A 14,300-nucleotide genomic window follows, 5' to 3' on the forward strand; every position below is an offset into this window, starting at 1 on the left:
TTTGGCAAAGGAAGAAGAGGAATAAATTCAAGAAGATGCTTAAAGAGATTCAAAGGTTGTAAAGGATTGTAATAATTGTTCTTAAAAGTTATGAAAAATATCAATTCTAAAATGCAAGTCAAGGTCTTGCTTTTATAGACTCTTCATGTCTAGTCAAGAAAACCATTAGAAGAGTTATAACCTTTAGAAAAACTTGAAAACCATTGGAAGAGTTACATCTTTTGATTTTTATTCAAAACTTATCACAGGTAATTGATTACCAAATCATTGTAATCGATTACACAAAGCATTTTTGTGAAAGGATGTGACTCTTCACAATTGAATTTGAATTTCAACGTTCAAACACACTGGTAATCGATTACTAAAATCTTGTAATCGATTACACCATTTTGAAATTAATTAGAACGTTGTAAATTCAGTTTGAAAGCTTTTAAAAACAAATTTTGCTACTAGTAATCGATTACAGTAAACTGGTAATCGATTACCAGAGAGTAAAAACTCTTTGGTAAAAGCTTTTGTGAAAACTTCATGTGCTACTCATTGTTTTGAAAAACTTTTTAGTACTTATCTTGATTGAGTCTTTTCTTGATTCTTCAAATCTTGAGTCTTGAATCTTGATCTTGATCATTCTTGATTCTTGATTTTTGAAATCAAATTTCTCTTGATTCTTGAATTGTTCTTGACTCGATCTTGAAATCATTGTCTTGGGCTTTTTTTCATCATCTTTGTTATCATCAAAACACCTTGAATCAATCTTGATTCATCATCATGAATCATTCTTGATTTATGACTCAATCTTGATTCAATCATGAATCTTGCTTCTACAAAGTTAAGAAGAAAGCTATCAGCCTATAGAGAGGAGATCAAATCAAGGAAAGCTTCTTTTTGAAGAATTTGAAGGCTCAACACTCACATCTCTTTCTTGTTGGGGTCACAATTCTCTTGCATGGCTACCCTAAAGACCCAATTTTAGATAGTCATTAGCAAGCCTATTTTGTATTAGAAGGCCAATTGCTAAAAAGGGAAGAAGTTGTTGATTGAAAATGATGAAGATGTTCCTCCAATCAAATTTGTTAAAGCTTGACTTGGTCACTTTTTGAAACATAAGCTTGAAGCTATCCAACAAAAGACTGAGTTCAACAATCTGGATTAGTATGTCATGAAGAGGTTTTACAAACTCAAGAAGTGTTTCTCTAGTGTAGAACTTGATGAGAAGCCCCATAGAAATGTAGTTTAACCATAAAGTTGGGTGATACTATCAGACCCTGAACTATACGTGCTTTACTCGAGAAACTCCCTTCAACATGGTTTGTACATGGAAAAAGGGAATATTGTGTTGTTCTCTTTTGTGGTGTTCCTTCCATTATCCATATTCTTCTTCACACACCATATGGATCCTATCATTGAAGAAGTTAAATATGATGTTGAAGTTGCTTTTGACTCCATTGCGATTCAAGTATATGATCCTCCACTCTTTTGCGCCTATGTTTGTTTGCTTGAAACTGAACTAGCCAAAACCCGAGAAGCCCTTGCTCAAGCCTTGCATGATTGTGCTCATGCTGAGAAGGAAGCTCGCAAATGGTTCCTAATTAGGGACTACTCCTATAAGAAGATGAGTGGTTGGAAACCTCCTCATCCTCCAATGCCACCTAGTAGCCTTATTCATCTGATTCTAATTCTGATGATTCTAATGATGAGTTTCTTAGGAAACTTGATGAAGAAGTTTACAAACAAAAGGGGGAGAAAAAGTAAAAGCTTGAAGCTCGACATCATCTGAAGGGAGTGACAAAGTGTAAAGAAAGCATCAATTCAAAGGGCGTTTTTATGGTTATTTCTGCCCTGAATCATTTTTTTGTACTCAAAACACATCTTCTTAATGTGAAAATCTTTACATGAATAAAATGAGATGTTTTATGTTATTTGTTTAGTCATTGTGCAAACACAACCAACAAACCTCTTCTTATTTGTTTAGAACCAACAGTGGCTTGGTATAGACAAAGAGTACTGGGTGTTGATCAAGCTTGGGATAAAGCTTATTTTGTAGAGCCCGAAGTGGTCATAACATAATACTTGTAACTTGTGAAGTTAGTGGAACTTGGTGGTTTGTCAAGAACTGAACGCAATCTTAATGGCAGAGGCGAACTTGTATAAATCCCTACGTTTGATCTTTATTTGCATTCTTTTTGCTTTAATTGACCTAGGGTTTGAATTTTCTTTTAGACATTTGAAACTATATTTTGCTTGGCAAAATCGATTTTCATTGTCTGACTGTGTTTTTGAATATTTGTTATATGTTTTACAAAAATTTTCTTTCAGACAAAATCTTTGTTTGATTGCAAAAAGGCTTTAAATTTTTTCTAAAATCACAATTCAACTCTTCTTCTTGTGATATTTTCCTTTACACTGGAATACGCGATTTTGATTTCTTCGATTCATTTTCCATACGCTTTTTCTTTGCTAATGAATTTCCTTCGCTTTCCTCTGCATTCAAATGTTTATTTTGAGCATCTTCTTTTTTCGTTCATAAATCTTTGATCAGTTTTTGGTGTTCTTCTATCATCATTTTTTGTTGTTTGAGCATTTCTACATGTTCAAGCAGTTGCACACTCGTGAATGTTCTTCCATGCTTGGTGAAGTTGTGGTTTTTGTCACAAACAAAGAATGTGTCATTGTTTCCAAAGCTTTTCTACTTCACGTGCTCACCATAAGAAAGATCCATAAGGAATGGATCCTTTTATCCTAGAGAATTGATGATCCCCACAAACAATACCATAGTTATGGTGTAGGGCAAGAGTATGATTTGGATTGTGCAATGTGTGAGGGTTAAGAAAGAAGAAGGAAACTAGAGACAGGAAGTTATGGAAAGTTTTGAGAGAATTAGGGGGAGAGAGATCTTTGAATTCTTTTGATAATAAATTATATTTATTTGTGATTACATAATGTTTATTTATAGTGTTTACCTTCGTGGCGTTATTAGATATGTGGATTACTACAAGTATTTGCGTTAAATATCCTATTATGAAGGTTACATCGGACTTGTTCTAAGTCGGTTTGCCGCTAAGGCATCCTTCCCTTCAGTCAGTTACTTGGGTTTATACCTCACTTATGATCTTTAAGGCATTTGTCTTGTATCAAGCTGTGTACCACGTGCTTGTGGTGTGTAAAATTGATAAATGGTCGACAATGGAGAGTGAATGAAAAGAGTACTGGTGCCAACAATTCAGTAGTCTTGTACTTTGTTTTGTAACTTTTGTTAGCTAAATCAGGTCAAACAAGAAAAAAGGGGCTTTTTTATCAAATAGGGGTAAAATTTAAAAAATTACCAAAAATGGGATAAGTCGTAATTGGTGTTATAACTTTTAAGTCAGAAGTTGTAACACCTGTTACGACTTTTTATTTTTTTAACTAAAGTCATAAAATTATTTACGACTTCAATTCAAATATTTGTTTATGACTTTAAAGTCGTAATTTTTTTAACTAAAGTCGTAAAATTATTTACGACTTCAGTAATTTATGATTTTTTTATGACTTTAAAGTTGTAAAATCTTTATTTTTAAGGTTTACGACTTTGAAGTCATAAACCTTTTTTTTTGTTTTAAATTTATAATTGTTTGCGGTTTTATTTTTATTTTAAATTAAAAAATTAAAAAATATATTTAAATATATAATAAATAATATTAAGTTGACTTATTTATTAGTATATTTTTTTATGATTTTATTTGATATGTTATTAAATTATTTTAATGTTTTATTATTTAAAACATGTTACATATATTTTTAATATGGTTTAATTTAAATTTTTTTATTTAAAGTTTAAATAATCTATCAATAAAAATTAAAAACAACATAATTAATACATTAACATAAAACACACAATACAAATGAAAGAAAAACATAAAAATTACAAGTTATTTTAGTCATGCACTTGTTTGTATGGACAATTAGTACGATTATGTCTTTCACTTCTATATAATGAGCATTTTTTAGGCCTATTTAGAATTGATTGGTCCATTTTTATGTTTTTCTTTCATTTGTATTGTGCATTTTATATTAATGTATTAATTATGTTATTTTTAATTTTTATTGATAGATTATTTAAACTTTAAATAAAAAACATTTCAAGTAAACTATATTAAAAATATATATATAGCATGTTTTAAATAATAAAACATTAAAATAAAATAATAAAATATCAAATAAAATCATAAAAAATATACTAATAAATAATTAAACTTAATATTATTTATTATGTATTTAAATATATTTTAAAAAAAATTTATTTAAAATAAAAATAAAACTATAAACAATTGTAAATTTAAAACAAAAACTAAAAAAAAAAAGATTTACGACTTTAAAGTTGTAAACCTTTAAAAAAATTTAAAAAAAAAGTTTTACAACTTTAAAGTCATAAAACCAAAAAAAATATTTCATAAATTACTGAAGTCGTAAATAATTTTACGACTTCAGTTAAAAAAAAATTACAACTTTAAAGTCGTAAAAAAAATATTTGAATTGAAGTCATAAATAATTTTACGACTTCAGTTAAAAAAAAAGTCGTAACAGGTGTTACAACTTTACAACTTATAAGTTAGAAATCATAACACCTGTTACGACTTACCCCGTTTTGGATAATTTTTTAAAATATACGCCTGATTGGAAAATTGAGTAAAATTTTATCCCTATTTAGTAAAAAAGCCGAAAAAGGATAAGAAAAGCACGAGCATCACACTTGCTGTGAACTGCAGTGACAACATGAATTGATGAAGTCTCAAAAATGGGGTTTATATGAAGCTCAAATATCATGGCTGTTATGCCATTTGATACCGAATTTTTATCTTTGTTAGGAATTTTGCTTCTTTAATTTTAGACTTTTCATTTTGGGGCTTCTTAGGTTATTAATAGATTTTTACCACTCATTTTTTTTTCCTAGTTAACTTTCTCGAAACTACAAAAAAAAAAAATAGGATTTATCTAGAGTTATTTTTGGTGTTACTTATAGTTAAAACCTCAATTAAATGCCTTACAAGCGGTTGCCCTTTTCATTTGCAAAGTGTCTCTGACAAGCGTATTCAGGAGTCGCTTAAGGTCCAGCCCAAACAAAGGCATTAGACCCCCAAAACAAAAGGCCCAAATTTTTTTTAGTACTAGTATATCTCAAAAAAAATTATTGTAAAATTATATTTAAAAATAAGTTTTAATTAAAATATTATAATTAATTGTTAATTTTTTTATTGGTACCGTAAGTAACAATTAATGAATAACAACTCTTCATCAATATCATAGTTTTGTTTAGAAAAAAAGAAATTTAATAGTTAATAGCTAAAGAAACTTAAAAAAATTTCTTTTATTTCTATTATCTTCTTATTCAATTCTAATTTTATCTTCTTTTCTCAATGTTGTCTCTCATACTTCTTTATTTCTCACCTGAGTTTACTTGATTATTGGTGAAGAATAAATAAAAAATCTCGTTGTTAAATTTGTTTTAAGCTTCTCAATCAAGGGTTAGCCACCCCTGAGCGTATTTCCTAAGTTATTTTACTAACCCTCAAAAGTCCAAGGATTACCCACGATTTTAGAAACCCCCGACAAGTATCCCCAGTTTAAAACCCCCGATAAGTACTAGGTTTCTGAAACCAAGACTTACACGCAATTTGAAAACCTCCGGTAATTACTAGTCATTTATTACAAAAAAAAAAAAAAAAACTACATATGAACCCTTAATTCCAGATTCAAAATTGGTTCAGAAAAAATTTCCATTCATAATATTTTGTGATCGTAACTCAACTAAATAATCAATTACACAACAAAATAGATCTTTATGACTAAAAGAACAAATCAATTTAATATGCTAGTTGGGAAGCCGATTGATTAAATTAATCTTTCGTGACATATATATATTTGCTCTGAAAATTATGCTCTCATTAATTAATTAAGATTACCAATTAACCCTTACTGAGATGAAAGGCCTTATGTTCCACACTAGCAACATATCTTAATGCCTTGATCTCTAAAGGTGCCATGGTATGTGTCATTGTCAACATTTTAAATGTTGCAATTGCTCTTTGTTATCCAAGCTATAATATATATATATATATATAGTTTTTTATTTCAATAGGTCTCCTCTTTTGAACTAATTAAGTTCAAGACATGGTGATGCATTAAATATGGACACCTCTTCTTGTAGGAATTCAAATCTCGCGCCGATTCATCATGTTGTGGGAGGGAGATTAATCTCTTCTTGATTCAATCCAGTTGGTATCTTCAGACTATATATTTCATATAACCACTTAAATATTAAAAATATGTTGGACTTAAATAGTAGAAAATAATGTGAAAGCATTATTCAAATGTCAAATATTTTAACTCATAAAAGTTTTGAACATTAGGCATAAATATTTTGCAAGCTCATCCATTGTCCTTGCACATGATCGCCTCTCTCCCTGTGATCCAATTTAATTTCTAGAGGTTTGCAAACCATACATAGTTATCTACATTTATGACACCACACTTCATGGACGAGACCAGGTCAGTGCTAGGCAAGTATATCGGTTAAGTTTATCTGTTTTTATAGAATAAGGATAAGGATACAACTCAATACAAGATAATATAATAATTTAAAAATATCATGACAGCTACTATTAATTAATAGGTTAAGTGCTTCCCAATTGTCTCCATTTACTGCAGAGATGAGGGTTTTTTCACCTTGCCTGTTTTGATGTTTAGGTCTAACGTGTTTGGTTGATGTATTTTTCACGTTTTAGATGCAATTTCAAGAAGTTAATAGATATAGTGTTTGTTTGGTTTGATATTACTGAATTAAATTCAGATTAAGAATTGATTTTAAATCAAATTTTATATGTTTAGTTTCACGTTGCAAAAAATTTTAAAATTAATTATGGATTTTGTATTAGATAAAAAAATGTATACTGAATTTCATTTCTAACTTGATTTTATAATGAAAATATTCAAAATCATATTATTTTAAAAATTAATTTTACAAAATCAATTATATTCATATTCATCCAAACATGCACACAGTTTTTTTTTTTTTTTGAGTTTTTCATCTCAAATGTAATTCCTTTGATCTGAGCATGTTCTCAAACATGTTTTATTTCTATATTCGGTAGTATCAGACAGAAATTAAGATCCTACTTGATTAAATTTATTCATTATTATTTAAAGAAGAAAATAAGCAAATAAAACTTGAACATTTCCCATAAATTAAAATCAATTTATGCACTTAATTTTAAATTATAATTATTTTAAAAGTTAATAAATTTATCATACGTAATAATTTATTTTGTGATTAGATTAGAGTATAAAATTATTTTACATTTTCCGTGCATAATATTTTGTCTCTTTAAATAAATCAATCATAATGATACTTATATGCATAATTGTATATATAATTAAGATTATTTTATTTTATTTTACAAGTAAAATCTTACCCATGCAGTTGCTATATAAATGGTTAATTTTTTTAGTAATTTGATTTGAATTTGATTTATAATCATAAGCGTGATAAAAAAAATTAAATATATTTTTAATCCTTTAATTGTGATTTAAGTTTGTTTCTGTCCATCTAATTTAAAATTATTTGAAGAAAATGATATTTTAGTCTTTTTTTAAGGAGTATATTTTAGTCGTCCCTTGATCATGCAATCTTTGCCTAAATGTTATGAGAGTGGGTTGTCAACTTGTCATGTAAGTATCGTGTAATCCCTTAGTCACTTAAGCGAAATTTCTAACAACGTTTGGATAGAAGGGCTAAAACAGACTTTTTCAATTGATAGGAACTACAAGATTAATTTTAAATTTAAAGAACTAAAAATATACTAATTATTTTAAAATTGAGGTGCTGAAAATATATTTAAATAAAAAAATTACTAAAAAGAAGTTTACAACTAGAGATGAAAATAAAGAAAAAGTTAAAAAAATTTGAACACCTTGATCTAAAGTTACAAAAGTATGTTTGTGGTTTCAAAGCAAAATTTTGTGATCCAATACATAAAATGAGAAGGAAATATTTGTTATTTTGAAAGTAATATTGTAGGAGAGGAGGAAGGTGAAAAGGGGAAAATGTATGGATCAAATTTATAATATCATGTATCATGATAGAGGGCCAAATCACGCTTGATGTCTTGATGTCATGTAGGGTGGGTGTGTTTGATTTTCACTTTAGATGGATGGACACATTTTAATGCATATTTTATGAGAAGTTTTAATTTGTTGTTTTTTGTTTAATGTCTGTGTAGGAAATTTTCATTAATATAGAAAAAAGAAACATACACTAATCTATAAAAGTAATCCGGTCTCTCCAGATAACAAAATGATTTTACCAAAACTTTTTCCTTTTTATATTTTATGAGATACAACGTTTTTATTTACAGGAATTTCCTTATTTTATTTAAACTTGATTAAATGTATTTAAATATAATTAAATCAGAGAAAGAGAGAGAGGTGCTGCTGAACATATGCGCTCAATATATCACAAATTTGCAATAACGCCCCCATAAAATTTAATATAACTGCATGCACACAACGTCTTTCTAATTTTTATTATACTGATCTCTCTCATTTCATATAATAATAAAAAATAGAGATCTGAGATAACACTGGGAGACAATGACATATCTAATTATGTTAAATCCTAAAGGATGCATGTACGGCAGCATTTGGTACAAGCAAATTTTTTAGTATATCACAAATTTATGTTGTAAAAGTTAGTTTTTCATGTTTGTTTTGGTTAAAAAACAACATTTCTAAAAAAAATAATGTTTTTCAGAAATTTTTTGGTCAAATTTCCCATGAAAATATTTCAAAGCTGAAAATCTAAGTTTAATTTCTGAATTAAAAAATAAGTTTAATTATGATAAAATCATCATGTTATTCTTATTAAATTATTTAATGAGGTAATTAATAAAAAAATGTGATAAATATATTATTTTAATTTTATATTTTCAAGAAATTTATATGACAAGATTAATGATCAGCCAAATAAATTTACGGGGAAAAAAAAATTCTGTTGCCCTAATGTAAATTGCTCTGCATTGTGTTAATGTATGAGACTGTTCATTGAAAGCGGTCCACTGCCCTCTAGCTTCTTGGCCGATAATTGAGATGGAGGACAGCCGAGACACAACATGTGAGTGAGTGCAAGCATTTCCAGACGCTTATCATTTCACCAGCCTACGGAAGTGAAAGGGTGGGAGAGTACTACTTACTACTAATAAGCATTTCAAACATTTCACCATTGTTTCTTCAATGAGGTGTGACTGGTGGAACTGACAGGTTATATTGAAAAACAAGTTCAATAATTATTGCATCCTTCTTAGCATAGTTAATTAGATCCATAGTCAGTCTCTTAAATTTGGAAAAGAAATATCTGAAAACGGTAAGGATGAGTTTAAAGAAGCCTAGGAAAAAGAAAAATTAATTGGCTTAAAGATTTTATATAGGATAGATTTAAAATATTAAAATATTGTTGTATTTATCTTATAATGTTATTTTATTTTATATTTTTAAAATAATACGATGTTTGACACTTGAAGGTTATCATTACATATCATTCATTAGGTGAGATTTATTTAATGTAACGTTTACTTTGTATCCAGACGTGAGTGAAGACTTTTATTTAAGAGTATAAAAGCCAAAACGAACAGAAATCAACTACTAAAAACAGAGGAAAGTAGTCCCTATCACATCTGCATGAAGAGCAGGAAGTGAGGCTGCAGAGCAGTCATGAAGAACTGTCAAGGCTTGTTGAGACTTGGAACCAGATTTGGCTAAAAAGTTGACACAGGCGTTAGTCTTGGGGTGACAGTTGAAATTATTGTTATGAAACTCTCGAGTTAACGCGTTAATTTTTACGAGTTTACAAGTCTACTTATCTCTGTGAGTTAACTCTTGAATAAATTTTTTTAGTAGACTTTATAAATTTTAAGTAGACTCAAGTTTATCACCGAGTCAATGAGTCATCAAGTTAAAAAAATTAGACCAAAATGTAAGTTATTTTAATTTGGATTATTTTTTGTCTGTTTAGTGTTTAACATACCTTCATTGGTTTATTCTCAAATACAAAATTCTCACCTTTAATAACATCAAATTCTTGTTCTCTAATAACATTAAATCCACGATGAAAATGATTAACACTGCTAGAACATATGCAAGTTATTATCTAGTAGTGATGCATTACTAGACTTGGTTATTTAAGTATTGTGAAATTAATGATTTACTATTTTACTTTATTATATTGTTGAAATTTTTAATTAGTATGTTATTCATAGATATTTTGTTATTATTTTTATATGAAATGAACTTTTACGAGTCTACGAGTTAAGTTCACGAGTCGAATCTATGGAACTCTCACGAGTCTACGTAAACTCTCGAGATAACCTTGATTGAAATCACAATTGCCAAGAAAGATCTAGCAAGGCACGAATCTTCTTGGCAATGGGAGCATGAGAATGATGATTATTGATCCCTTGCTGAATAAGTTGAATAGCAAGTAAGGAATCTAATTCACATAAAATGTTGGTGTAACCAAACACCATACAAGCTTAAGCCCTTCATAAATGGAGAAAAGCTCAACGTTGACTTTAGTTGTAAATCCACACCAACCATAATAGCCAAGCGTCTAGTGCCCATGAGAATTTTGAAAGAGACCACCAAAACCAGATAGGCCAGGATTACCAATTGAACTTCCATAGGTGTTGAGCTTAAGAACTTGAATTTGGTTTATAATATGCCATGGTGAAGACGCAAGCATTCTGAGCTCTCCAAATGAACCAACAACCTACACCAACCAATTACCTCTTGGACCTCGGCAAAAACACCAAATGGGGGCACTTTTACAAATTATTTACCAAAAATGGGCTCTTTTGCAATTATTTACCTGGGGGTTTGTTTTTTTATTACAAAGCGCCCCCCAGACAGGCGCCTCCACTGTGCACGTGACACAACAGGTAGCGCCCCTGACGCGGGCGCGTCTGGTAGTGCCCAAGGGTCTGGCGCCCCTGCTGCAGGCGCTACTGCTAGCGCAGGGCAGCCAGGTGCCTGCCCTCCCCCACCCACACCCCCAGCCTCTTCCCACACCCCCCAGTCTCTTCTTCTCACACCCCCCAGCCTCTTCCCACACCCCGCACCCCAAAATTGTATATTTTTTTAATTTGTTTATCAAAAATTTAAATTTTGTTTCATTTTTGTTATTAGTATTATTTTTTATTTTTTATATTCCCACACCCCCCACCCCAAAATTTCAATAAGATTATTTTTTATACACTCTAAATTGTATATTTTTTAATTTGTTTATCAAAAATTTAAATTTTTTTCATTTTTATTATTAGTATTATTTGTTATTTTTTTATATTTTATTATTCTCTCTTTTTGAAGTATATATAAGTATATTTTCAATAAAATACATTTTCACCTAAAATACATTTTGAAATCCTAAAATGTTTTAAAATGCTTTTTGATTTGGTCAATTCTTTTTTGATTTGGCCATTAAATTACGTTAGAGATCACTTTTGGTTTATGTGTCATTAACATTATGGTTATTTATTTTTATTTATTTTAAAAGCATTGCACCATAAGATTGAAACGTTGAAGTGACAATAATATAAAATTAACATGAAAAAAAATCATACAAAGTACATGACAATATGAAACACATGGAAAAAAATAATACAAAGTACATGAAAATATTAAACCATGCGGAAAAAATGTAAACTCATTATTAATCAATCATCACTATGTCTGTGATGTCGCGATGAAGTCCCACATGGCCGGTCCCAATTTCTACCTGCCCTATCAGGATTTCTTCTTCTAGGATTCGCCCTTTCATCCACTTGGTCAGCCTCGGCAGAAAAATCATGACGTAAATCGACCCCTAATAAGTCGTCCATGTCAGGTATATCTCCAGGTACATTCCACGGACCAACAAGGGGGGCATTTGGGGTCGATACTTGACCACTTTGGGTAAATGAAGGAGTTCCCGTTGAAGGAGGAGATGACCCAAATATGCCTGCAAAACTATACCCTGGTTGAAAATCATGTGGGTATGAATACATCGGCGGCATCTGAGACGGTTCTTGGGTGAATGCCGGCGGTGTGTAATACATTCCATGTTGTCGTTTTGGCATCGGAGGCAAACTATACGTTGCTGCATCAACAATTTTCCGACGTCGCGCTAAGCCTCGAGTCTCCACACTTTACTGTAGTATATTAAACTGTTGGTGTTCAAATTGTGGTTGAGAAGGGGGAGCATCTTCATGTGCCTCAAGTATCCTATCCTCTTCCTCAGACAAAAGAGTGATCTTCTCGATACATGGCAGTAAATCGTCAAAAGTACAAACCCTTCTCCCAACAGGCGACACCATAAAATGTAGTGTTTTGGCGATTTCACCATGCATAGAAAATAAATGAATAGTTATTAAAATAATCTTCAATAAGCTCAACATTCTTTTCTAAATTATAATGGACAATGTATACCAATAGTCCTCTTCTTGCATGTTTTGGGTCGACATAAACTTTTGTTTTACGCTTGTACCACCTCATATATTCAGAGTTCAGACTGAGGGTCCCTGTTTGTGGCGGCGTTTGCTCTACTCCTTTCATAGCGACTATTTCATTCATTAAGCGCGGGTTGCATTAGTCGCATCCAATTTTTTCCTTCCTTTCCCTTTAATGTCAAGTCATGTATGTTGTTGGGTTGCATTACTAGTCTCGGAATAGGTTGCTGCATTCCAAATTGTCTCATGACTCTATCCGGATGGTGCCATTCCACTTTTTGAAAACAAATAAGTGGTATGATACATGTCCATAATACAGACCCAAAAAAACAAACTTGACTCAAATTCATTTCCACATGTCCAGCATAAGGGACCCATACAAACTGCATATAAAAGTTAAATTTAATAAATTAATTAAGAAATACAACATCATTTAATAAACAAACATCAAAATTGTTACCTCGTCGCATTTCATGAAATCTAATTTACGACGAAACTCAATTAAATTGCCATTGCCTATGTGATGCAATTCACCTCCCAACCATCTTCACAAAAATTAAATAACAAAATAAAATGTTACATAGAATAATGATTAACATCAACCAAGCATGTTTATTAATAATGAATTCAAAATAGTAAAGGAAAGTATACCTGTAACCAAGTGGTGCGTTTTGTTGTTGTGGAGGAATAACTGAGGGGGCTAACGTTGGGCATCGTTCCCATGCCCATAATTGAATCAAGAGAGTGAAACCGCCTATTGATTTAGTATTATAGTCTGTTGCGATGCACATCTCTCTATAAAGGTTACCCAAAACAGCAGCTCCCCATGCATAACGGCTACACTCACACTCTCTAAGGTCTCACAGAAACTGCAAATATTTCAAATGCACCCGTTTGCTACTTTTGTCAACAAACATTACCCCTCCTATGAATCGTAAGATCCAAGCACGAGCAAATCTTTCAAGGCCTTCTTGGTTGCCTGTAAAATCATGAATATTTGCAAAATGAGAAGACAATCAACTCAATTTAATTGAGTTCCCATCAATTGCAGCATCGTCAGGCATGACACCCAATAATTCATGAAACAACTCAAACCAGTCAATATTTGTATTTCCAATTAATGGTCTTCCATCCACAGGAATACCAAGTAGCACAGAAACATCTTGAAGTATAATAGTTGCCTCCCCACACTTCAAATGAAATGTATGCGTTTTTGGCCTCCACCTTTCAATAAAAGCATTAACCAATGCTCCATTCACTTTCAACTGCGCCAATTTCATTATCGGGTACAAACCCAAAATTTGTAATAGAGGAATAATTTCTTCAGGCGGTGCTTCTCTATGATTGTACAGTGGTGTGGCTTGTCGGATTTTTAACGTCCTATCATTAGCACCATTCCAAATATGTTGGGATATATGATTTTTTGCATCCACAATAAATCATCCTCTAATGGTCCAGATGCCACGTCATAATGATGAGAAGATGACGAACTACCCATATTAAAACTCCTGTATAGAAAGAAAAAAAATTAATAGTCACACATATCATAAATAATAAATAAAGTCAAGTACGTACGCGTAATTTAAATTTTAGAAACGAACACGTAATTTAAATTTTAGAAACAAACACGTAATTTAAATTTTAGAAACAAACACGTAATTTAAATTTTCTTCACATTGAGGAATTTTTTTACTTAATTTTCAGAAAATATATATATTTTTTTTTTCCATTTCAACAATTTCAAAAAACATATATATATATATATATATATATATATATACACTACTACAA

The sequence above is a fragment of the Glycine max genome, chromosome 15, assembly GCF_000004515.6.
Source record: "Glycine max cultivar Williams 82 chromosome 15, Glycine_max_v4.0, whole genome shotgun sequence".
Lineage (NCBI taxonomy): Eukaryota > Viridiplantae > Streptophyta > Magnoliopsida > Fabales > Fabaceae > Glycine > Glycine max.